This window comes from Sarcophilus harrisii, chromosome 3 (genome assembly GCF_902635505.1).
Source record: "Sarcophilus harrisii chromosome 3, mSarHar1.11, whole genome shotgun sequence".
Classification (NCBI taxonomy): Eukaryota; Metazoa; Chordata; class Mammalia; order Dasyuromorphia; family Dasyuridae; genus Sarcophilus; species Sarcophilus harrisii.
This window is the reverse complement of record NC_045428.1, coordinates 249309283-249336387: the sequence shown is the minus strand read 5'-3', so window position 1 is coordinate 249336387 and position 27105 is coordinate 249309283.

The window sequence follows — 27105 nt, the reverse complement described above, 5'->3', positions numbered from 1 at the left end:
AAATAATTGTATAGCTATGTATGCATATATTGGATTTAACATATATTTCTACCATGTTTAACATATATTGGATTACTTGACATGTAGGGAGGGGATGGGGAAAGGGAAGAAAAATTGGAACGCAAAGTTTTGCAATGATTAATGTTCAAAAATTATCCATGAATATTTTTGAAAATAAAAAGCTTTAATTTTTTAAAAAAATTAATCATCTAATCCATTTTTTTGCTTTATAGATGAGAATATTAAGATTAAGAGAGGTAAAATGATATTTGCTCCAAAGTTGCACAATAAAATACCAATATCTTATTGCACCAACTAATGTACTAATAGATATGGACTAATATTGCCCAAAATATTGAGAGGGAAATTGAGAAATTTCCCAAATTCCTTTTTTTATAACAACTCTATCTACATATCTTTATCACTCTTTCCTATTTCTTCTCCACTTGAAGTAGGAGATCTGGGCAGCTCTCTATCTGTTTTGTAAAAAAAAAAAATTAGATGGACTTCATCCTTTAATCACTGTCAGCACCCTGTCCAGGGACAGAGTTGTAAAGGACTTAGTTAGCTATACCACAGAACAGTAAGGCACCACATCAAAACTGAACTGTTCCTTTGCTTGATTGTTGTGGTTATACAAGAAGAGCATAGTAAGGAATTTAAGTAGAAGTAAAAGGGATGTGCCATTAGCAATGAGCTGAAACTATAGTACTATACTGAGATTCTGTAACAGTTTATAGATTGTCCAAGAGTTACCAAACTTGAGAGAGCCTTTGCAGTTTGGAAAAGATACCCGTCTATTTTTAGGAATTTCTAGACTGTCTTGATGCAAATATATGATTTTGTATTGCCTGTAGGATGTAAAACATTTGCAAGGTAACCTGTAAGATAGTTTTGAGTATTTGTATATGTATAGGTATGTTATAGCCCGTAAAATACATGGTACCGCATTTTAGGCTGATATCAATTTTCTGATTCTACATGAATTTGTCATGATAACTTGTTCCTGAGACAAAGACTTCTCTCTGATATTACATGTGAATGATATTCTTCCATTATTTAAAAAAATAAGATTATAGTTCCAGGAATAACAACAGACTTGAATGGGTAGGAGAGCTAGCCAATGAAAGCATCCCATAAATTCTGAAAGCAGTTTCAAAAGATTTTGGATTTAAAGGAAACTGGGAAGTTATCTAATCCAACTCCTCTGTTGTAGACTAGGCCTGAATCAGGCCATTTCATTAGTAGTTTAGTTTTTATATTGGAATGAACTGAGACTCTAGAAGCTTATTAGAGAGTTAACATAAGAAAGTTTACTTAGCCATAGTAGAGAAATAATATCCAACAAGGATAAGTAAGATGTGGTTTATTATGAGCCTTTGAAATATCTGGCAAATCTGAAAGTTCCTGACTCTATGTGAATGGGTTTTTATGCTCTTAGGTGACTAGAAAATCTCATTAAGATGAAATCACCAAAAAGCTGCCTTAATGATGAACCTTGAAGTTCATCTTGAAGGCTTAGGGACAGCTTTTAGGTAAAGAACTAGCCTAGATTACAAAGAAATCAAAGGTGAAGACACTAGTAGATATTCTTCCTTGTGGACCTCATTCTACAGACTAAGAAACTAAAATTCTGAGATTGAAGTTATGTGATCTTGGTGACAGAGTCAGTCTCCCTTTAGCTTATCAAGTGAGTCTTTTCAGAGATTTGGATCCCACAGAAATTTTTGAATTCTTGACCAGTGACAGAAGCATTAGAGGGTTTAAAAAAATGTCTTTTCCTTTCTTCTTGAGCTGTACTGGCCTTTCTCAAGTTATAATAATCCTTTCTCTCTGTCTTTTTCTGCCTCTCTGTCTCTGTCTCTCTATCTCTCTGTCTCTGTTTCTGTCTGTCTGTCTCTGTCTCTCTGTCTCTGTCTGTCTGTCTCTGTCTCTCTGTCTCTGTCTGTCTCTGTCTCTCTCTGTCTCTCTCTCTCTCTCTCTCTCACACACACACATACACACACACACACACACACACACACAGTATTTTACAGTATGCAGAGCACTTTCACAAAATATGTGTGTGTATCGGAAGTACAAATATTATGCAACTTTTACAAATGAGGAAACAGGCTCAGCTGTCATTCAGTGTCTTATCCAAGGTAACCCTAAGAGCAAAGTACATAATTCACAAAGTCTTACACCAATTAAGCTAAACTACATAAAACTATTTCCATGTAAAGAATAAAATTTGCAACTTGCATTATTTTTGTGAGTAAGTTTTTATGCTCTTAGGTGATTTTCTATGCATGATGACTTTTTGAGGGATCTGAACTTTCAGAAAAATTCCTTTCATTTGTTCTTTAAGTCAGAACATCTGGGCAAGGTAGTTATGTGAAAACAGTATATGTTAATCAGATGCCTTGAGCTTAAGCAAGTATTTTTTGTTTCTTTTAGTTTTAGCAATGTTTTAATGGGAATAAATAAGCAAAAAAAATATTGTGTCCATTCTGGGTATGGCACTGCACCAATTACTGGTGGACACAATTATATCTAAGCCCTTATGGAGTTTACAAGTTAGTTGTGAAGATAAGACATGTCAACAATTAACCATAATATGTATTATGATGGGTTAAGTCTAAAAGAGAAGAAAAAAAGAATTATGAGAATTTGAAGAAGAAATTGCTAAGGGGGCAAAGAAAGAAGTAGCAGCCAAAGTGAGCTAGGGACCTTTATTTTTCAGGAGGCAATAATAATTGTGGATCAATATGCTGAAACGCAAAGGTCACTATATTGAAGAATTTCCTACACTTTGGAGATTTTTGAGAATCTATTCAATGAAAACTCATAGAACCTCCTTATGAAGAGGTGATGGATGTAAAGTATAATATGACACATATATTTTTGGACCTGGACAATATGGAAATTTGTTTTGCTTGACTATCCATATTGGTTTCAGGAGTGTTTTTAATTCTAATGCAAAGAATGGGAGAAAATGAAAAGAAAAACAAAATAAAATAGATGCTATAGAATAATAAATGAACTTAAACTCACAGAACTAAAAGGAAGCCTAGAGATCATCAAGTCCAATTGCCTCAGTAAAGAAACTGAGGCTCTAAGAGTAACTTATCTAGGTAATGAAATAGTAAGGCTACGATTTGAGCCAAGATCTTTGATTCTATAGCCAATGAATTCTCTATCATGCTACAGTGCCAACATTAGTTGAATTACAGAAGAAAATTTCTCCTCAAATCTCTTAGTTTCTGGGATGCTTCTTAGATTTCTACAATGGGTGGAGCCTGAGGAAAGATATAGCAATATTTCCCATGTGAAACTGTATTCAGATCAATAAAATATCTTTAAAGCCCACTAAAATCTCAGCATGGCAGGAAGAAGCCACTCAAAAAGCAAAATTGAGAAGTTAAGGAGGGGAGAAGGAAGGAACTGGGACTTACAAAATATAGGAAAAAGGAAGAAAAGAGAGAAGATGAGTGAGTTAATTAACTTTATAGATTTTAAAAATTAAGGTTGTTTAGAAAGAAAGGTTGTCCTGGGTATGGTAGATGCTGCTCTAAAAGCAGCACCATCTTAATTCAGGTTAGATTTTGGAATGAAATGAGACAATGACAAGTCATTGAACATTGGACAAAAAGGGAAGTTGGGTTTGCCTAACACAAGAAGAATATGCTACAAGGTTAGCATACTAAAGTGGCACTTAGAGCTCTGGATCCAGCTTCCCCCTTCTCCCCCAGGAAAGCAATCTCCTCAGTTGCTCTTCAGAGAATAGTGATTCTCATGATTTCGGCCATCTACCAAGTTTGATAGATCATGACTACATGCAGCTGGGACCTTTTAGAGCTCTAGACCAGGAATATCTGTGAAGGAAACTGGGCCAATCAGGTTGCATTTGGAAAGGAAAGTGCATCAGTCAGGAAAAATACATCATAAAATTGTTATTCCCATCATAATGGGCCAGTAAAAAACTGACTACAAAATAGTATTATTGCATCTAGGATTAATAAGTTCTGATATACGCTTTAATGCCCTTTAATACAAATCCTAATATAGCATATCCCTTCAGAAGGAGAGTCCTAGGGAAGACAAATCCAAGTGTCAGAAGGGAGTAGCTAGAAAGTCTACTTCTTACTTCTTATGTGGTCCTGGGTAAGTCATTTAATTTCTCTTGGATTTCAACTTCTAATGTCATAAAAAAAAAGAATTGGCATAAATTATACCTAAATTCCTTTCTAGATCTAAATCTAGTGATCCTATGAATGTGTGGAAACATTAATCCCTATTATAACTTTACTAGTATTACCTTCCAATGAGGAGTCCTGGTGGTAAGAGGAAAGCTGAGGATGGAATGGTTCTATGAATTTTTAACTTTGGATATCTCAATAGATTTTTGGTCCCAATCTTTCCCTTATAATTGACTAGAAATCTGAAATGCTCAGTCTCAAGGTAGTCAATTAAAAGGCATTTATTTTACACAACTGACCTCTCAGAATGTTCTGTTCTGAAGCTCAAATGAAGTGTAAGTGAAAATAATTAATCTTTTAGGTCCTTTAACAAAAAGCTCAGACATTATATTCATTAATCACAACAAGAGATTTACAGGTTAAAAATGTATGACTCTGAGGAAGGATGAGCATGGAAAGCAAGAATAACTTCCCAGAGAATTTACAAGTTATTATAGGGGTGCTGTGGAAAACTCATATGGCAGTAGAAACTATTGATCCAAAGGGCAGATGAAAGGTCTGACATGAACTTATTCTTATCAGAAAGAAAACCTGAAGAGCTATTTTTCTGTAACTCAGATATTTCACAACTTCTTTCCTACTCATGCCCTTCTATCCTCCAATGTTACCCTACTTTAAACTCACATCACTTCTGGACTAGTTTATTGCTATAACTTCTCAATTTGTCTCTTTATTTCAAATAGGTCCCTTCACAAATCTATCTTCATTTGGCTGCTTAAGGGACATTATTGAAGAACAGATTCAACCATGTGACTTTACTGGTTAGTAAACATTAATCAACCTCAATGATCAGATCAAATATGAACTCTGTTTAACATTTAAAGTCCTTCTATTACTTTTCTTCATAATCCAGTGTGCCACATCCAATGTGATGGCAATATCTCACATATTATGCCCATCTTCCATCCATAACTATGAATAAGCTATCCCCCATGTCTTTCTGTGCAACCTCCACTTCATAAAGTACCTACTGTTTTGCAAATTTTTTATTTCTTACTTAAGGATATTCCTGATCATTCTAGAAGGTAGTACTTTCTTGCAAAAAAAAATATTACTTATATTTGAAACTTGTATTACTTATTTTTGTATCATATATTTTTATACTTATATTCTGTGGTCTAAACCAAAGTTTCATAAACTGTGAGTTTCAGCACCATATGGGGTGGTATAACTGAACTGGAGGTTCATGAAATTATGATTTATTATCAGTAAATGTTTGATTTGTATTTATATACTTTAGGGTCTCATAAAATTTCTTTTTCTTTTTTTCTGATACAATTGGGGTTAATCTCAGTTCTATTCCTTACTTCCTATGTGGTCCTAGGCAACTCATTTCATTTTTCTTGTGTTCCAATACATAAAGTCCTTTCCAGATCTAAATCTAGTGATCTTATGAATGTATGTGACTAGCCATAAGGACTGCCAATGAGTACAGCTTCTTCTACTTCTCTTACATATACAAATTGTTCTTTTCCTAGGGAGAAAAAACATGTTAAGCAAGGGGTTAATGAATTCAAATAGTATGATAATTGATAATTGCAGGGGAAAAAAGAGTGAAAAGGAAGCCATTAGGTTTATTTTTCCTCTTATTTTTGGTCCTAATCATATACCAAATGTTATTAAGGCAAGTGTATATCAATAGCACAGATCTTGTGTACCTTGAGATGCACGAAATTGTTTTCTCTTTGGAGATTAAAAAATCTAGGGAAATGTTTGAGGAAAAAATCCTGAATCTTCTAACAAAGCTACAAATGTTCATTCAAAACCTTTATGTAATGGATAATATTTTTCATCATCCATTCTCTAGAATCCTAAAATGACCATTGTACTGACCATAGTTCTTACAGTTTTCAAAATTTGTTGTGTGTATGTTTTTAATACTAGTATTGTCATACAAATTGTTCTCTTAATTTTCATTCTTCATTTATACAAAATTCCTCAAAATTCTTCATTTTAATAATACTGATATTAAGGTATTGATGTTCTGTTTCTGTTCATTTAACTTAAAATCAGTTCACATGTTTTTCCAAGTATTTTAAATCATTTATTTCCTTTTCTTTCTAATACAATAATACTCTTTTATACATACATACAAGTTATTCAGCCTTTCCTCATTTGTTATTGTGAAGTCCCAATTGGTGAAAATCATATTATTGGGGTGAAAGCCATTCTAAGACTTATTACTAAGTCTTTTGGATATAGACCTATCCATGGTATAACTAAGTCAAAAGGCATATACAGTTTAGTAACTTTTTTGAAAATGATTCTATATTGCTTTCTAAAACAGTTGTAGCCATTCACTGGTCCTCTAATAATGTATTAATGTGCCTGTTTTCCCATAGCCTTTCTGACATTTTATCATATTCCTTTTAGTTATCTTTGAAACTCCGATGGGTATGAGGTAGAGTTAAAATTACTTTAATTTGCATTTCTCTAATTAATGATATTTAGAGTACTTTTTCAAATAGCTATTAATAGCCTGGAATTTCTTCCCTTGAAAATTATACAAGCATTTAATTTACTAATACTATACTTGCCAATATTTATTATATTTACAAAATAAAATTTATATTAACCAAAGTTATTTACAAACTATCTTTAATTTGTAATAAAACAATATCCACAACTCATAGCACACCCAGCAGAATTTGCAAAGTACCAGTGTGCCATATATGTTGTTAGGTATAAGGCAATTAGGGAAGTAGTTTAAATCTCAAGATTCCTATAAAATCACCCAATCCCCCAAATAATGTTTTTTCGTATATGGAACAAAATGTTGCAAATTAATTCCAAATTTCACGTGACAAATGTATTTTTCAAACAACATCACTTTATAAATGCTGAAAAGGCTGTTTTTTTTAAAAATATCATATCTATTTCTCTTAAAAGTACACATAAGAACAAAAATAAATGGATCTTTCTCTAATATAATAAATAATATCTATTTACAACCAAGAGAAGTAATGTAGAAAAGTTAGAAGCTTTTTCAGTAAGATCGGGGTAAAACAAAGATGCTCATCAATATTGTTACTTTAAAGAGAATAGGTGTAGGTAAAAAGGAAACAAAATGTTTGCATTTTGAAAGAATTAAAAGTTTTTATTAAGAAATAAAGCATTGCATTTAGTAATGGGCATACGAAATAGAAAAGTAAGATAGTCTTTTCTCTAAAAAAATTTATATTTTAATTGTGACAGTATTTCAGCTATAAGCCAGATGAAAAATGAACTATGATTCTTATGGTACAAGCAACAAAGCAGATAGTAATGCTTCTTTTTAAATGTCACTTCCACTGGTGAAAATCATATTAGTTCCTGATACGGAATCATTTAACAATCTCAAAGACTTTGGGTGGTAAGAATTTTCTTTTAAGGGACTTGAGTAGCTCCGGTTACAGCAGAACCTGCAGGAGCAATTGCCAGGTTGCATTTTCAGAGAGGTTGCTTCCCAGGATAATAACGGCTGTGGTCAGTGGACTAAAAGCAGTGTTATTTCAAAGACTCTTGAATTTAGAGTTTGGGAGGAGATGGTGTTCAAGTTAGTGATTATGGTTTGATTGGCCTGACATATCCCATTCACTGCCATCTCTCAACAAACCTTGCTGCTTCAGCTAATTGGATCTGTCTTACGTAAAGTACCTGTTTGGACATTGATGGGAATGGCTGGCTCCTCCTACACTGGAGTTTCTTCCCCAGATGATGACTTTGAAGAGTGGTCTGAAAAATTGGACTGGGGTTCTGGGAGTGGTGCCACTTTTATCTGCCTGTTGGTGATAGTTGGTCAGCAATTATTGCTAGATGGGTGCTTCTCTACAATGATTCATCCTGTAATAATGTCTGTGAGGGCTAGCTTGAAAGCTGGTTTGGTGATCTGGGGGCACTGCTATTTCTAGTAATAAAAATTAGGAACTAAGTGCTTGGCTACTTAGAGAGAAATGGCTGAATAAGTTATGATTTAAGACAATAATTCAACATGATTGTACCATAATAAATGATAAAATGTACAGTTCCAAAGGAAACTAGGATGACCTCTGTGGATTGATTAAAAGTGAAGTAAGTAGAACTAGACTAATTTATAAGATGACATAAACATTATTAAGAAAAACAACTTTGAAAGACTTTAGAACTCTGAACAATTTGATGTTAAATCACAATTACAGAGGACCAACATTAAAGCAGGTTATACATTTTCTGCCAGGAGAATGAATTTAAAACATGCAATGCAACATACATTTTTGGACACAGTCCACGTAAGATATTGTTTTGTTGGATTGTACATTTGCTAACAGATTTTTTTTCTTCTTTTTAAAAAATTGTTCAATGGAGGTATAGGAGTGAGGAGAAGTAATACATGTTTGTAAAAACAAATAAAAATAAAATCAACAAATGAATTCTAAGTTTGTGGAGCCATGTATTTCAAAAAGAAAAAAAAAGCCAAGAATTAAAAAAAGAAAACTGAAAATTAATTATTCAAAATGAGGTCAAAATATTGCCAAGTATTCCCATCTCTTTATACCTTCCTGAAAGTGATAGTTTGGGGGTTTATTCATTTATTTTTCCTCCTTATTCTTATATTTCATCCCTTTATATTTCTGGAAGCTGGTATTTAGTTGTCAAACCAGTCACATCCTTTTGCTTACTAAAACTCACAATGATCTGGAGAGTTGCCATTGTTTATGAATCAGACCTTGGCTCAGATGAAGAATGGGACAGGAAGCTAAATGAATTACCTCTTCATCTTACAATAGGTCATCATGGTCAGGTAGCCTTTGAGAGCCATTACTACTACAAAATTTAGAATGTTGCTACCAGGATTGTCCTTCAAGTAACCTGAAAGTTAGGAGGAAGAGGGGAAAATCAAAAACTTTTTTTCAGTTTTTCAGGTCTTTGCTTTTCCTAGAAAAGGGAATTGATTGGATTTGGTCATTAAAACAAAGTACAAACAAGAAGAAAATTGGACCTTGCCATGGTGTACCTCATCTTATGCTGTGGTTGTGATCTGACAGGACTGGGGCCAGCTTGTTTTCTAAGAGGTGTGATCCACCTGGGACAAAGAATGGACTTTGATTTATATGCTGTGTCTTTTTGTCCTAAAGGAGCTAACCAGCTTTGGGGAATATTTATTTTTAGACAAACTGAAAAGAATTAATGGTCAACAAAAGCAAATACAGGAAGAAAATTAAATCCCCCTTTCTTCCCCACCCTCACCAGAAAATATGCAATAGAAGAGTAATGAGAAAGTTCTTTGGCATGCATAGGGCATATTTTGAAGGTCAGTGTGCAAAGATAATGGAGAAAATGAAATCTGTGCACTTGAGAACCAAATTAGTACATGAATCTCTAACGCCTGCAAACTGATGCAGAGATGAATACATATCCCTGTCCCAGATTACAGTTTATCATTCTACTTGAAAGGGCCACCATTCTAAACATTGACTTCCAAGAAAGCTATAGTCAGGGTGGGTTTTCCATGACAAGTATTAATGGAGGTCTTTGTCAACCATTGTCAGATGAGGATAAAAGAAAACCAATTATGTGTAATTTTAAAGCACTCATAGTTAAAGCCTCCTCCTTGGCCTGAGAAATACTTTCCAGATGGACCTAAACCAGATCTCTAGTGGATCCAGGCAATGCCCTTGCAACCACAGGTCTTCCAAAGTTCATGGTAAAACTGTCCCCTTTTGACTGATAGAAAATACTATTTTCCATCCTGCAGTGGGAAATTTTCCACAAAGATATTGCATATGCAAAAGTGACCACTTCTGTTATAAATCTCTGTTCATGGTTTATCTTTGTATCTGAAAAAACCTCAGAGGCCCATTTTCAGTCATTTCTGAAAAAGGTTCCACCATTATTCTCTGAGCCAAATTAGAAGTTTAGAATCCTAAGGGAGTCTTATTCTAAAGCTTGTCAAGTTGGAAACATTTTATATCATTCTGAAATGTGATGTTTTGCATGGTTTATTTATCTAAAGCATTATTATACATTTCTAACATATTTTGGCATGATATTTCTGTAATTTCATTAGTTTCTCTCTGAATAAATGTGCCCAGATGGTTTCTTGTCAACTACTTACAAATGTTTCCATTATCTAAAACACTGAATAGTAAAAATTAATTGTGTGTGTGTGTGGAGGTATGTGTGTATGTGCGTAAATTTAGCAATAGTGGTTCAGTCGTCAATAAAAGTTTATTAAACAATGACTGAGTGCTTGGGACTGTGTTAAGAGCTCAAGATTTTAAAAAAAGACAAAAGACAACTCTTGCTCTTAAGAAACTCAAAGTCAATTGCAGAGACAACATGTAAATAATTACAAGCAAATGAACTATATAAGAAATAAATTGAAAATAATCATCAGAATGAAGACACTAGAATTAAAGGGGTTTTAAAAAGGCTTCCTTCAGAAGGTGGGATTGTAGTTGGGACTTGAAGGAAGCCAAGGAAACCAAGAGGTAGAATTAAAGAGCAGGAGCATTTTAGGCTTGGAGGATTGCCAGTTAAAATGTCCAAAGCCTGCAGATGGGATGGCTTTTGTGAGAACTATCAAGAAGGTCAGTGTTTCTGGGGTATTGTTAGGGTGTCAAATAAGTGCTTTGCTGGAGCCAACTCTAAATACCTTACTGTTAAATTTTTGAAGTGAGCCTTTTCACCTCAGAAATTATTGCAAATCAAAGTTTAATTTACTAGGGTATTTTGATTGTTTAAAATACTAATAATGAAGATTAAATTTTGCTTTCTCTAGAGCCTGATTGCTAAACATTTACTAGCATATCCCTATATTGTTTGATCTATAAACATTGATTGAGTTGAGCAAAATTGCAGTAGCTATCTCAGGGAATGAAGTCATCACCAAAGCCTGATTATTGTAGATTAATAAATAAATAATTATAAAAAGTATTTAGCACTTAACACTTAAAGTTTACAAAATACATTTTTTTTCATTTGAGTTTCAAAATATCTCTTGGGATGTTTAAAAAAAACTTTGCAAACTTGAAAGTTTTGAAATGCAGAGAGATGGGGGAAGGAGCCAGAGGAGGTTGTAAAGGGCTTTGAAGACCAAAAATAGGATTTTATATTTGATCCTAGAGGTGGTAGTATCAGAAGAGAGAAAGGGGCACATTAGAAAGATGTTAGGTAAAATTAACAGGTTTGTCAACAGTTTAGTTATGGGGGATGGAGAGTGAAAAGTTGAAGATGATACCTAGATTCACTAGCTAAAGAGTTAATTAGCAATTATTTATTTCAATTCTATTTGCTGAAAAATGGCACACACATCATCATTTTGAAAAAGGTGTGCTGGACCTTTCATATAGTTCTTTTCATCCTCCTTTTTTTTTTTCCTGAGGCAATTGGGGTTATGTGACTTGCCCAGGGTCACACAGCTAGCAAATATTAAGTGCCTAAGACCACATTTGAACTCAGGTCCTATTGACGTCAGGACTGATGCTTTATCCACTGAACCACCTAGCTTCCCTGTCATCCTCTTTCTTTTTAAAAGCTATTTCTGACATCCAGATTTCGACATTAGATTTCAAGCTGTATCCACACACTTATGTACACATATCCATAAAGGTACATGCAGTGATAGGACAGTTTCAAGAATGACTCCCTCTGATACTTTTCAACTAATTAGTTTATAAATATGATAGCAGAGACCCAGAAGGAATAGTGATTCCAAAACTGACTTGGACCTAAATAATACATCCTGATTAGTTGAAAGAGCCCAAAAGAGAGAAAATGGTGACTGGGGAAGAAATGATAGAAACTTTGGGTGAAACTGATTGCCCCTACTAGATTTTTGGAAGAAGAAGAAAATTAAACTTGGTCTAACATGACCTTAGATTTTGGGAAAACTGATTTTAAATGGTTTAAAAGAAGAATTGGAGAACTAAATGGCATAAGGCATAACTTTTACTGACATATGACTATGGTGAGATTAAGGCAGCACATAAAAGTGTTAAGCCTGTCATCAGACTCATTTTCCTGAATTCAAATCTGGCCTCAGACACTTATTAGCTGTGTGACCCTGGGCAAGTCACTTAATCCTATTTACCTCAGTTTTCTTGTGCATAAAATGAGCTGGAGAAGGAAATGGCAAAACATGGCAGGAACTTTGCCAAACAAACAAACAAAGAAAGAACCAAATGAAATCACAAAGAATCAGACACAATTGAAATTACTCAGCAACAATATCAGTGAAAGAAGAATAGATAGGATCCCATAGTTAAAAATTCTATAGAAAGAAATTAGTTCAAGAAAAAATGAGAAAATACCAAAAATGAAGTTTGGAAGACACAAAGAAAAGCTGGTACTATGAGAAAGAAAAACAAGGATTGTATGAAGAAAACAATGTGAATATTCAAGTTATGTACAGAAGATGGAAGCCATGTCTAACAATCATGGATAAATATAAAAGAATAGCATGGTCCAAAAAATTAATAATGTCGGGAATCTGAAATCAGGAATCAGAATAAGCTAAATTTTTCAGTTGTTAGGAATTAGGATTCCTTTTCTGATGTGAGTTCAACCAAAGAACCATTGTATTCCTTTCCAAATCTAAAATTCCTTGATTCTATGATTGGGTTATAAAGTATAGAATTTTGCTGTAGGGAGGGATCTCAACATCTCAACTCACACCTGAAAAATAATTTTTTGCACATCATCCAAAGGATAGTTCAATATTGGCTTAAAGACTTCCATGAGGAGAAACACTATTTTCCAAAGTACAGTAGTGGATGAAGTAGTGAGTCTGGAGATAGGAAGATCTGAATTCAAGTCCAGTCTCACTCACTTACTAGCTGTGTGATCCTGGGCCAGTTATTTAACTTCTTTCTGCCTCCGTTTTCTCGAGTATAAAGTATAAATTGGGAAAAATTAAAAATTCCATCTTTTTATTCTTGCTTTGATTTCTGGACACTCTCTAGATTTTTGGTTTACTTCCTAAATGAACTCAATATGCCACATGTGATCTGATTAGGTCAAAGTACAGGGAGGTGATAGTCTCACTGTACATTACAATTTTTTGTTTCATAGTTTAGAATGGAAAAGGACCTCTGAGGTCATTTAATTCAATTTTCTCATTTTTAAGGATGAAAAAAGTAAACTTTAGAGGGATTAAGTGATAGTCCAAGTTTAGGAAAATAATAAAAAGAAGTAGGATTCAAACTCAAGTTTTCCTACAACAAATTTTAGGCTCTTTTCCAATGTGGATTTTTTAATCATTCTAATTAAAAGTGTATAAAAAGCTAATTAGATGTTAAATAAACCACTTGCTCGATTAATGGCTTGGTGGTAGAGAGGTGATTCCTAGAAATATATTTGGATAGGTCTTGAACAAAAATTGCTATCATTCCCTTATGTTACTTTGATGTTCAATTATCACGGCTAGTGCAGAAACATGAAAGCACTATGTTAGTATTATTAAATGAGGAAACTATTTAAGTGTTCAAAGGTCCTTGAAGATCATCTGGTCCAGTCTTTTATTTAGTATTTTGACCATGAAACACTTTAGGAGTTCATAGAACCCATAAATGTGGTTATTGGAAGGCGGTAGCTGGGTACATGAAATAACCCCCAGATAAAGGAAGGACAGATAAATTTTAGAACAACAACAACAAAACAAACCAAGGTTCTTTTATATCCAAAATTGCTCCTCATAAATATTTTTTTGAGTAACTTGTTTATAATGAATTAACATTTAAGAGAAAAAACATTAAAAAGAGAAATTTTTTTTTTCAAAGAACTACTCACATTAAATGGAATGGAGTTCCATTGCATAGAATTTGATTTATTTAAACTTGCCATTTGACACAGAAAGGAATTGATGGTTAGAGTAAATAAGTTATTCCTTTATCAAATTACCACTTCTCAGATGTCCAGAACAGTAAGTATTAAAACTTGAATGTCTCTATTTTTAATCAGTCACTTTCCCTCTCATTATACTATGCATTGTGTTTTATCACATTCACATGAGAATTCTACAAATATACATGCACAGTTGGTGTTATAATTACATTAATAATGTTTACTAACTCAATACATTACTAAATTAAAGCAAAAATAAATGTTTACTAGTGCTTAGACTTAAATGTTTTTATTTGTTTCCATCCAATTAATGTTTGGAGGAGAAATATTTGAGAGGAAGAGGAGTTTGAAGTTTTAGAAGTAAGTTGGAGGAATATGTCCTTTAAGATATGATGAGGATTTTGTTCTGTTTTCCCAGGAGCTTATTTACAAGATAAAGCCTGGAACTTCCTGGAACTTTGGAGTAAAAACTCTATGTCAGAATTAAGAGATACAACACACTTTTGATTATTTAATTGGAGTATTTTCTATAATGTAATAAATGTAAAGGGAAAATGTCAATGTTAACTTTTTTGAAAAATATCACATATTTCCCCAAATTCCCCTATATAGAAACTATTTTTGGAGGTTGTATATTATGATTAATAATTAATAATTACTTACTGAACTTATTCTATGAAAGTATATGGGAAAGGCTTTTATTTGTATGCAAGACTATATCTTGAGGGCATAAGCTTAAATAATTATTAAAATGTTTTTCTTATATTTTCATAATATTGAAAAAACTTCTCAATTCATTATAACAGAATAATCACAATTACAACTAACATTTCCAGTATCCTGTATAGAGCTTTAAAGTTTTCAAAGGACTTAAGAATATTGTTTCAGATGAGCCTCACAAAATCCTCTGAGGTAAAACCCTTTGATATTTCATACTTCTTTGGATCTGTTAAAATTCATGGATGTAAGGATTTCCTTTGCAGCATATTGTACACTATCTATGTAGGTCCATATATTTGGCTTTTATTAATTTCCTTCCATAATCCTCCATAGTTTATCTACCCACCATGCCAAGGACCTTAGATACCTCCCAGTATCTTGCTCTCACCATATGATCCATCCACCTTTTTTTTGTAAATATGTATTTCTCTGCCAGCATCTTTTGTGACATTTTTCTTGTGTGGCTTGTTGGAAATATGCTGTATCTTGCTAATCTCACCATGAATCTCTCCATTATTCTTTAAGTGAACCTCAATTTAATTCTTAAAAGTCTTATGATCTGCAATCATAAAATATCACTGGAAAAAAGATGAAGTTTAAATTGGCCTGTCTTTCATTTTGGGCTACAAAAAAAGTACTCTACAGTTTTCAGAAGGTAATCTGGTTGCTATTCCATTTCTATTCAATTTGGGGATCAAATTTGTTGTATCTTGGCATTGTCTATGAATTTTATGGATTGTAATGGTCCAGTTTTATACATTTTCTATTAAATTGCTTATCAGTGTACAAAAACAGGTATTACTTTCTGTAAGCATAATTAAGAATTTGAGTTAAAAAAGAGTTTGTCAAACTCTTTTGAATAATTATAGGTCTGATTGAAAAGGGTTTGTAATATTTTGAGACATATACAGTTAATGTAATTTTTATAAGGGATTTATCTTCTATTATAAGTCCATACTAGATAGTCTTCCAATAGTGGAGGTCATCTTAAGGAATTATATATCTCTAAGGAATTATATATCTCAAGTTTGAACTACTTGATATTAATAATCAGAAATATGTTGACCAAAGTTATTTCTGTGGTATATTTCAAGGAATCATATGATTTTGACATATATATCATGCACATTATATTTTTTAAAATATAGAGAAAATAGTTAGATGATAATTCCTTTGGGAAGGAAGTCTTCTACTTTTCTCAGTCAAATTCCTTTAAAAATTCAATAAACAATAAGCCTAAATGAGAAAAATAGGTTTTATAGATGATAAAACTGAAACTCAAAAAGTTTGTCATTTTTCTGTAATCATATAACTAGGGTAAGAGAGAGCATTTCAATCCAGATCTTCCTGATTTCAAATCCAACATTTCAGAGATACAAAATAATGTATAGAATTTTTATTTCTAACCTTGGGAAATGGTCTCATATATTAAAAGTTTTTAAAAATACTGAAAAGTATTGTCAAAGAAGAATAGTTTGTTTAATCTATTTCTTTGCTACCATCTTTGTTCCTTCCTGGGCCTCCAGAGACTGCAGGACTGGGTAAAGAGTAAGCAGCCTAAGATGCTACCATACAAATAGTTTCAAAATTTAAAGCTATATTTTAGATGAAAATAATTTCCATTTTAAATTAATTTCAATATACTTACAAAATTGAAGTCTACTTGGAAAAATCTAGAGCATACACAATGTAGAGCTAGAAAGAATTTTAAAAGTTAATTCCCATCTATTAATAGATGAGGAAATAGGATCAAGTGAATGGACTTCTGGAATTTCAGAATAAGAGTTGGAAGAGACCCTAGGGGCCATTCTGTTGAACCTGATCAAAAATCACTTCTTCACTATTGTTCTCAAGAGATCTTACAGCATCTTTTTAAAGATATTCAGTAAAGGGAAGACAACCTCCTCTCAAGATAGACTACTGTATATTATGTAGTTTTCTTAGGAAGTTTTTCCTTGCAACAATCCATTTCCAATATTGCTCTGAGTGGAATATGTCTGATTCTTCTTGTACATGAAAGCACTTCAACTTCTCAAAAATTATTTTCACATTCTCATTAAAACTTCTCTTCTACATTTGTAGTTATAGTTTAAACCAGAAACAGACCTATTCAAAATACAGAAAAATGATTATCTTTTTTTAATCCTATATTTCTCAAATTTTTATTTATTTATTTTATTTAATAGCCTTTTATTTACAGGATATATACATGGGTAACTTTACAGCATTAACAATTGCCAAACCTCTTGTTCCAATTTTTCTATATTTCTCAATTTAGATGAAAAAACTAACTCAGGGGTCTGAGATCCACAGTCTGCTAAAATCCTTAGTTTTTTTTCCCCCAAAGGAATTATCATCTAACTATTTTCTCTAATCTTGCGTCTATAACATTAAGGGTTTTTTTTTTTTAACACAAATGTAAAATATTTTGTTTATATTACACTTATCCTTATTCAATTTTATATTTCTAATATTCTATATGTATAAACTATAGCTATATTTCTCTGTGACATCCCATACATTGGGCAATCTCATGCTTGATTGAATAAATGTGTGATTGGGGGGGATCATGATACCCAGAGGAGCAATGTGGGCTATCTAAAACCCAAAGAATCCAATAAACCACTAGCCTTCCTCTTTAGACTGTGGAGAAACAGATATTAACATTTTGACCCAGACTGAATTTTCTCCATCTAATATATTCCCTGAAATTTGATTAAGTAAATTGGACCATGAATATTTTTAGGGTATCAGCCATTATTCCTTGTTCTTTATATGGGTTATCTGAATAAGGGCCTTTGCCATCCATTATATCCTTATATAGCCCTCTCAATATTATTTTATCAATTTGGTGGCAAATATCAATACCCAAAGGAAGAGAAGTCATTTTCAGTTCCCTGAACTCCATACAATACAAGGGAGAGTTGAGGTAGCCCTTGGGAAGGATGAAGTATTTTGAACTCTTTCTCAAGTGAAAGTAAAGTACTCCTCACCAATTTCAGCCAAAGGATAGAATGACAACCCTCATACTAGAGCTACTTGATCCATCCCATTGATGAGGTCAGAAATGGTTTCAGGAATTTGAGTGGCAACTTTGTTCAATTCCCTATAATTCTGAGAACCATTGATGCACAACATCAGTGTTCTGAAAACTGTCATTCTTCCCACTTCTGACTGCTATGTATTACGTTTCAAAAGGTACAGTTACATGAAAAGGCTGAAAGCATTTATAAGGATGAAGCCTTCATAGGTCTTTAACAGATTCACTATAACATTAATCTCCCCCTCTACTGAACCTTTAGAAAGTCAGTGTTTGGGAAGGGCATTAAGTGCCTCTCTTAATTACAGTTCTGCTATTTAATAAAAATTCAACAAATACATTCTGCTTTGAAAAGTTCATTCTAACTTGGGAAGAAATAACCTGTTTGTTATACTTAAAAGCATTTTCCTTTTTATTATTGTGGGCTTGAAAATCATCAACAAACATAGATATTTCCCTATGCAAATAAGACCTAAGAAAAAAGATAATACAAAGCCACAAATCTCCAATTAATATAGCTTGAGTTTGTTTTGCTTTGCGTGTGCATACTATTATATATAGTATGCACACGCAAAGCAACATATACATTTTTTTTTTTTTTTTTGCTGAGGCAATTGGGGTTAAGTGACTTGCCCAGGATCACAGCCAGGAAGTATTAAGTGTCTGAAACTGGATTTGAACTCAGGTCCTCCTGACTTCAGGGCTAGTGCTCTGTGCACTGTGCCACCTATTGTCCCTGCTTTGTATATTTGATATTTGTTGTTGGTGTGTTTCTTCCTAAATTTATTCCTTTGCCTAGAAAACTCCATAGGTGGTATTGGCGTGTTATGATCATAAAGAGTTGGACAAAACTAAATGTTTGGGCAGCAACAAATGTGCCAGGCTAAACTTTACTAAGGCTAGGGAAAGGAAAAGATGATAAAGGTGGTTCCTGCCCTCAAGTTATTTACAATCCAATCATCTAGACATTACCTGTCATTAGATTCATAAAACTTGATCTTCATCCAAGAAAGATTTCCCAGAGGAGTCCTGGTTTTTTTTCCCCCAAGTCCTCCCAACAGCATTTACTCCTGCTTTGATTTCAATAGGGTTAGAGAACTTCTTTCCTTTAGGTTATTGTATTTTTCATCATCACTCTGAAAATCAAATGCCATGATGGGTTAGTCAACCCTGACCAACTTCTCTAATGTATTGGATAAGCAGTTGGAACTCAAGAGTTCATATTTCTTTTCAAACTATTCTTTTGTCTCTTTTTCTCTTCTTAAAAACTCTCTCCTGTTTGTCAACATTTGCCTTGAGAGTCATAAAGATATATAATATTACTATAGAAAAACATACTCCATGCAGGTAGTGCCAAGTGGGTTTTACTCCCTAAATGAGCTGCTACAAGTCTAAGTGAAGACTGGTTAAGAAGAAGGATATCCCAGTCCTAAGATGTTTTTCATACCTTCTAGAGTTGATTCCCTGCTCCATTTCCTATATAAGGATAAAATGTTAGAGATATAATATTCTCAACTAGATTGAATCAAAACTACTTTAAATATACTTGTAATACCTGTACTAGGATTGACTATAGACTGGATCCAGGCAAAATTTGGGAAAGCTGAGTCTGGCATCCTAACACTCAAAGCCAAAGTTGGGAATTTGGGCAGATGCCATAACTCATGTACTGAGGCAAGATTCATGGTCATTTCTCCTAACTTTTAAAAATTCAAGTAGTGAGGAGGAGGCAGTTTGAAAAAACTTTGGGGGAAGGGGAAGGCAGGAAGGGGAAAAGGGGGAAGGAGAAGGAAAAAAAAGAAAAAAAAGAAAACCTTGGGAAGAAACCTCGGAACTTAGGACAACTGACTCCTTAAAGTTTGAGAGTCTGGGAGACTACAATAGTATTCTGTAGATATCATGCCTGAGAGAAGAAACATAGTGGGACTGGGTTGGAATGGGATGGCATTCACTGGAGGGGTAGAAGAAGGGATGAAGCAGAAAGGAAACCACCTGTTTTAGCTAATTATCCTTGATAACTGAATGGCAAAAACAAACAAAAAAACAAAGCTTTGCATTTTCTAGGAAGTATGAATGCTGCCAGGGTTTTCCATTTTCTGTGCTCTTTGTTACCACATCTCCCCAGTTTCTGTTTACTTTCTTTTCCCTTTTGACAATTATTACTATCTACTTGATAAGATATTGCTATTAAAGTGATCATTTCCAGGGGTATTTACATTTTAACCAGAGCTCTTAAAGACTTCAGAGGAATTAATTATTCTTGGAGAATTGTTATTTGTCTTTCTTTCTTGAAGAGGACCATAACATCAGGGAGATAATGGCCATGAAATGCAAATGAATTGGAAAGTCCAGTACTGGCTAGTATAACCATTAAAGAGGTGCCATCAGGCAAAGTGCAGAAAGATAGTATAATGGACAGAGCACTAAGCTAGGAATCAGGAAGACTCAGCTTTATGAGTTCAAATCTAGCCTCAGACACTTCTGAGACCCTGGGGGAATCACTTAACCCAATTTCCCTCAGTTCTTTGTCTATAAAATAAAGGCAATTAAGTGACTCAATGGATAGAGGACCAGGCCTAGAGTCAGAAAAATCTGAGTTCAAATCCATCCTTAGATTCTGTGTGACCCAAAGCTTAAGTCACTTAACCCTGCTTGCCTCCATTCCGCATTTCTAAAATGAACTGGAGAAAAGGAGATGGCCAACCACTCTAGCATCTTTGTCATGGAAATCCCAAATGATGTCATGAGGAGTCTGATATGATTGAAAAAATGACCAAACAATGACATAAATATTACATAAATTACATAAATAATTACAAAAATAGAAGACTACTCTTTCTGAGATGACTCCTATTTTTGCAATCAGGATACACTACTTTTTCCAAGCTTTTTCATTAGCCACTACTAAAAGATTTAATCTTTATTCTTTATCAGAGAGAGACCAATTGAGAAATGATTCTACTTTTACCAAGCTTCTTTAAACCACCTAAATATATTTCCTCAGGACTCTTCTATAGTGTAGTTCCTTATCAGGAAGGAATGGAAGTATAGTTTCAATTGATAGGTGATTCAGAGAGATCATGCAAAATGGAAGCCTAGCAAAATAGGGGAATTTCAGGAATTTTTGTCTTTTTAGAGAGGAGAGAATTAGGGTAGACACCAACAGTTACCTAACAGAAAAGAAAGTGACTGCTACCCATTTACTGACTATAATCCTGAACAACTGGGGGCTTGTCTGGTTCATTGAACCACTTAAGAAAAGATTAGTCTGAACAAAATTTTCTATTTCCTTGAATGTATTTATTTGCCTAGCTGTGAGATAGTGAGTTATCTCTTCCCTACTCTCTCCCTTAGGAGTTTACTATTCTATTAAATATTGCTTATTTTCTGTCCAAATTTTTTATAAGGAGTTATGATTCCAGATAAAAATAAACTTATTTTTGTCACCTTCTGAACCAGTGTGGCTATGAAGGAATGCAGCATGCAAGGAAAGGAATCTGAATCCAACAGATTTAGACTTAGCATTGAGCCTATATTGACTGCTCAAAGAGGGGCTTCAATAGTATCTGGCAAATGGTTGATTCTGGGTCACATGGATTTATTAAATCAGCTATTAAAGAACTTTAGTTATTAATTTATAAAAAAGTTAAAATCCATAGAGGTATTTTTCATGTATTTAGAATTTCAACTCGACCACTCTATTGTAGCTTCTCCATTCCAATTCACAATTAAGAATAAACCCAATAAACATCAAAAATTTAGCTGATTATTATTTTATGTTAAGAGCAAGATAATTTTTAGGTATTTAAAAATAGGAAATTTGAAAAGTGTAAAAAAGAAAAAAGACAAAGTCATGAATAAATCCCTATAATCTTTAGGCAGAAAGGGAAAATGGGAATTAAACACCTCATCATGCTTTTATAGATTTCAACTGCCATTAATTCCATCCACATCTCTTACATAGGAAATTTGAAAAGCTGGAAGTTTCACATCACTAAACAGCAGTTGAAGCATCCCCATTCCTTCCTTTCCTTCTTTTCCTTTCCCACCTCCACCTGTCTATAGCAGAGTCAGGGACAAAAGTTAAATAAGTCCAAGGAGAGAACCAGAAATAGATATCACCTACCCAGGTGCCAGAGAAGCAGACCACTACTGTTAGATCAGGAAGGAACAATTTCTGGTTACGGATGAAAGCAAGAGTGCCGTTGATCAAATGGCATAATATTTGTGAAGTCTTCACCCCAGTACCTGGCCTACAGACAATGCAAAGTAGCTATTCATTCTTTCCTTTATTACTGAATTTACCCTGAAACAAGAGAAATATTTTAGCAGGCAAAATTTGGGGAGGATTTCATCCTAGGAATAACAATAATATTTGCAAATGCAGAGGTTTTAATTATGAAAAGAATTCTAAATCTGGAATCAGCAAATCTGATTTTTAATCCTGGCTCTTTTATTTTTTATTAATTCTGTAATAAACACATTGTTATGCAAGCTCAAATTGTATGGGGGGAAGAAGTAGGAAGTAAAGCTTGAAAGATAAATTGGAGCCAAACTGAGAAGGGTCTTTCTTGAAAACCGGTTGAAGGCATTTGCACTTTTATTGAATAGCTGATAGGAAGTCATCGAAGTTTTTTGGAGCAAGGGAATTTTGATTAGATAATTACTGTGATAATATTGTAGATGGGCAGGATGACTTCAATTTTGGACAAATTGAATTTGAGATTTTGGCAGGACAGACAGGTAAAGGTATGTCATAGGGAGTTAGAAATATGGATTTGAACTTAGGGGGATTGAAATTGGGGAAAACTTGTTTTCCTTCTTTGTCTTTCCCAATTCCGAACCAGCTATCAAATTAATATTCCAATGATGAAAATTTGACTATGTTCCTTTTTTCCACCAGGATCAATAAATGCTCATGGCTCTCTAACTCCCCCAGAATCAAATATGAAATCCACTCTTTGGCATTTGAAACTGTTTGCAAACTGGCTTTCTCCTACCTTTCTGGTCTTTTTGTAATTTATCCCTCTTGCATCCCTTACTATGTACTCTGATCCAGCAACATTAGGCTGCTTGCTACTTGGAAAGAAATGAATGGAATAAACCTTTATATAGAGCTTCCTTTTTTCCAAAAAACTTTGTTTTTGTTGTTTTGGTTGGTTTTTTGTTTTTTGTTTTTGTTTTTTTACAAATACCTCATCTGATTCTCAGTACAACTCTGTAAGGAAGATGCTATTATTATCCCCATTTTGCAGCTAAGGAGATGGACCCAAATACAACAGTGCTGACATAACACCAAGCCCTGGGACCCAGGCCCAAATTTAACATTGCTTGCTAAGCATAATGCAAATCCACAATGACATTGCAGTTTCTCCTTCCTCTGTTTGATTTCTGTAATTACCATGGGATTTTTTGTGGGGGGGCAGACTTTGCAGGGATCCACTGAATAGTATGGCTGACACCTTAGACTACATGAGGAAGGGATTGGAAATCCAATGAATTGATTGGCAGCTGCCCCAGACAGCCCCTATGTAAGTAATCATATGGTTATTAAACTACTTACATCATCATAATGCGGCTCCCTGCCTCTTTCTTTGGTACAATTGGGTTGCCCTTTGATTGGGGGATGGAAAAGAGCCTCGGAGTTCCCTTGTTTGGGGAAATGCTACATGTACTTTCTATGATTCTGGGAAACAATAAGTACATATTATATGCAAGGCACTGGACTGTGTGCAGAAAATACAGAAAAATATTAAAGTCTGCACTCAAGGAGCTTATAATGAATGAATTATACATTTAATAGACAAGTGAATAATTGGTCATTTGAGGAAGCAAAGAGCAACTGGAAATGAAAAGAATGGGTCCATCTTCACAAAGGAAGCAAGCTGAAGTTGAACTTTGAAAGAAGATAAAAATTATAAGGGGTTGAGATAAGAAAAGAGGGCTTTACAGGCATGGAAGCACAATTACCTGTGTAATGTACAAAGCCTAGTTGAATTCAGGAAATTCAGTCTATTATATGGTTGGAATGCAACATTCATGAAAGGTAGTAATATGATTTAATTCTCAAAACTAGGCCAAAGCCAGAGAGCAGAGAGACTTAAATGATAGGATGAAGAGATTGTATTTTATCCTAGACATGAAGGGGAACTATTGAAGCTTTATGAAAAAGGTAATTGCCTGGTTAGAGCTGCATTAAGTTCTTTCTCTTCTCAATAAACAGAATAACTGAAGGGTGGAAGGATTAGAAGCAGACAGCACTTAAGAAGTTATTAGAATGGTTCAGTCAGTCAATCAATAAGTATATTAAGCACTTATTACATGCATTGTAGAACTGAGAACACAAAGAAAGGCAAAAATGGAACCTGTGCCCTCAAGGAGCTTACAGTAAACAAGAAAATAACATGAAAATAACCATGTATTTACAAATTAAATACAATAGAGATAGAAAATATTTTGAGAGGAAACAATCTTAGCTGCTAAGGCATGGTGTGAAGACCCAGTTAGCATCCTGGATGCCTTAGAATCAGCCGAGTCAGGATAAGCAAAAGTCCTTGGTCGTTATTCTTGGTCTTTAGAGGTAGGAGTGAATTGGATGGATGCAGAATCTCCATGACCTCCCCTCTCCTCATCCACTGCCAAAGTGACTCTAGTCCCTCCTATAATTCTCTGTATACACCAATTATGGAGCCAGAACAGAATAGTGGGAAGGGCCATTTTCCAAGCATATGCTAAGAGAGTATTGTCCAATTGGTAATTAGCATTAAGTGCTCAGTTGTTTGACCTCAGTGCATCAACTCAGAGTTTCAGCCTTTTACAGCATGGAAAAGAAGACAGTAAAGAAAATGAGATTTAAAGAGAATATTTAGGGAAGCTGGGGAACTAAGGCAGAGTGAGAAGAACAGAACAGGATATTTCTGGATTTCTGATTAATGTAGAAAATGCCATCCTCTCATCCAACTGAAAAGGAGGGAATTTGGGTTGCTCCATCCCCTTTTATTGACTGTTACAAAGAGATATCTGGAATCTAAATTACAGCTAGGCACTCTTTTTATATGGAAGGAGAGTAAAAAATGATAGCAGTGGTCCATAGACCAGCAATGAGTAGAAAGAAGACAAAATAGTGACTTTGAGGATAAATGATTTCAAGGATATGTTATCCTCCTGAAAAAGGTTTCCTGGATTTCAGAGAAAATGGCCCATATTCTCATGAGATTGGAGCGGGAAGAGGGCCCCTAGAGAACTGCTACCATGGTAACACAATTTTGGGGTTGAGATCATGTAAGGAAGCATGATTTCATCATGTGGATTAGACTAAGAGAGGACCCTGAGGAATGAGATGGCACTCTCTAGACTACCTAGTAGAAGCATGTTGGATTTTAGCAGCTTGAGCAAAACTTTTCAGAGAAATCTGCATCATTCAATCTATTGTTATGGGTCTCCAAATCCCCAAAAGCTAATTCTTTAATTTGGTGTGTTGATTGACTAGAGAGAAAAAAAAAAGATTTATTTTAATTCTAAGTTTTTGCATATATTTCTAATATCTCTTTCCATCTCTTTAATGGATTCCTAGCATAACAAAAGAAAATACATGGTCTCACTATACATGCAGCCAGTCATAACTATTAGGTAGTTTCTTTATAGGTACTTGTTTTTATCTAAGAAGCATTTGATAAGCTTTCCAGCGCTAATCAAAGAGAGTAGAGTCACAGATGGTTTCTCCTAATAATTGTTCAACAATGTCCTGAGGAATTTGACAGTCATCAGTGATAATGATTCCCATTCTGTTGATTTTTTTTCCTTCCAGAAGACCCAGAAAAGTGGAAAATCTTAGTGCTGTTAAATGGGGGAAGAAATAAGCAAAAAACAAACAAAAAATCTTGGTTTATCCAGGCATAGGTGAAAGAAAGACACTAACAGAATTTTGAGTAATATCATACTTCCCCTATTACTTTATTCAGAAGATAAAGTCTAAAAGGAATTACAAGTAAATTCTTAGCACAATTTTACTTACAAATCAGCCTTCTGGAAGAAAGATGACAAGATGAACTAGAGGCTGGAAGACAAGAAAAAGGCAAAACCTTATGAGAAGCTGCTGCAAATAGACAGGCAAAATTTCTTATGTTGCTTCTAGACCTGAAAATCTCAAAAGACCAAATGTTGGTGAATTATCCAGTGTATCATCAGAACATGAATCATGAATGCATCTTCAGAAACAACATCTTTCATACAAATTTACTCTCTAGAGCTTAGTCCTGTTAACCAGGGTTTTGAGAAGAAGCAAAAATGTCTTGATTCTTGGATTATAATAGTCTCTGCTTCTTGCTGTATATAATTAGCACCTAACTCTAGAGCCTTCAGGACTTGAGAGTAAATCAATAATATCCTCCAAAGGAAACTGCCTGACTATATTTAAAGTCACAGAATAAACAGAGCTTTGGAAGAAGAAAAGATCCTTTGGCTTACAAAAGAGGAAACTGAGATCCAGTGAATTCAAGTGAGTTGCTAAGATCAAACAGCTAATGAATGGACAAGTTAGACAGCACTCAGGCTTTGGTCTTCTGAATCCAAGTCCAAAATGCTCTTTACTCCATTAGTTTGTCCCCATATGCCAAGAAGCTTTATGTTGATGTCCCACCTGTCCAGCATCAGGTTTTTTCTTCCCTATGGGATGTGCTATGGTAGAAACAACTGGAGTTGGAGTCTGAAACACTTGAATTTAAATTCCACCTCTTGGCATATTGACATTGGGACTTTGAGAAAGACCTTTCAGGTTTTTAAGCAACTCTCTAAGACTCTAAGTTGCAAAGAAGTCATTAACCTGCTTTGGTCAGCACAGCTGAAAATAAAATTTTCCCTTCAAGATTATGTATTGATTGAGTAGAAAAATTCAATTTGACTAAAGTTTGTTGAGCATCTGAAACCCATTAAGCATATTGTGGTTCCTGGCTCAGCTTAAGTTTTGGTCTAAAGCCTAGTGCCCTTGCATATAACAAAAATAGTTGCTGAATTAATGAATGGATTAATTAATTGTTAAATCAGAATGAAACTTTGTAGTTTAAAAGGTTAGTATTTGGTTTGGTTTGATTCAAATTCTCATATAATAAATGTAAGTAAAATTTCAGTAGTTCAAAAGAAATATGAGATGCACAAATTTAAATCTCCACTCCAAATGTTCATATGGATTATATAAGCCCAATTTGTGGAAGAGTCTTCCACGCTCATTTTGGTCTGATCAGCCACATTGGGACACACTGTACCTTATCCCAACATAGTGACATCATTTTTGTTCCCTCCAAGAAA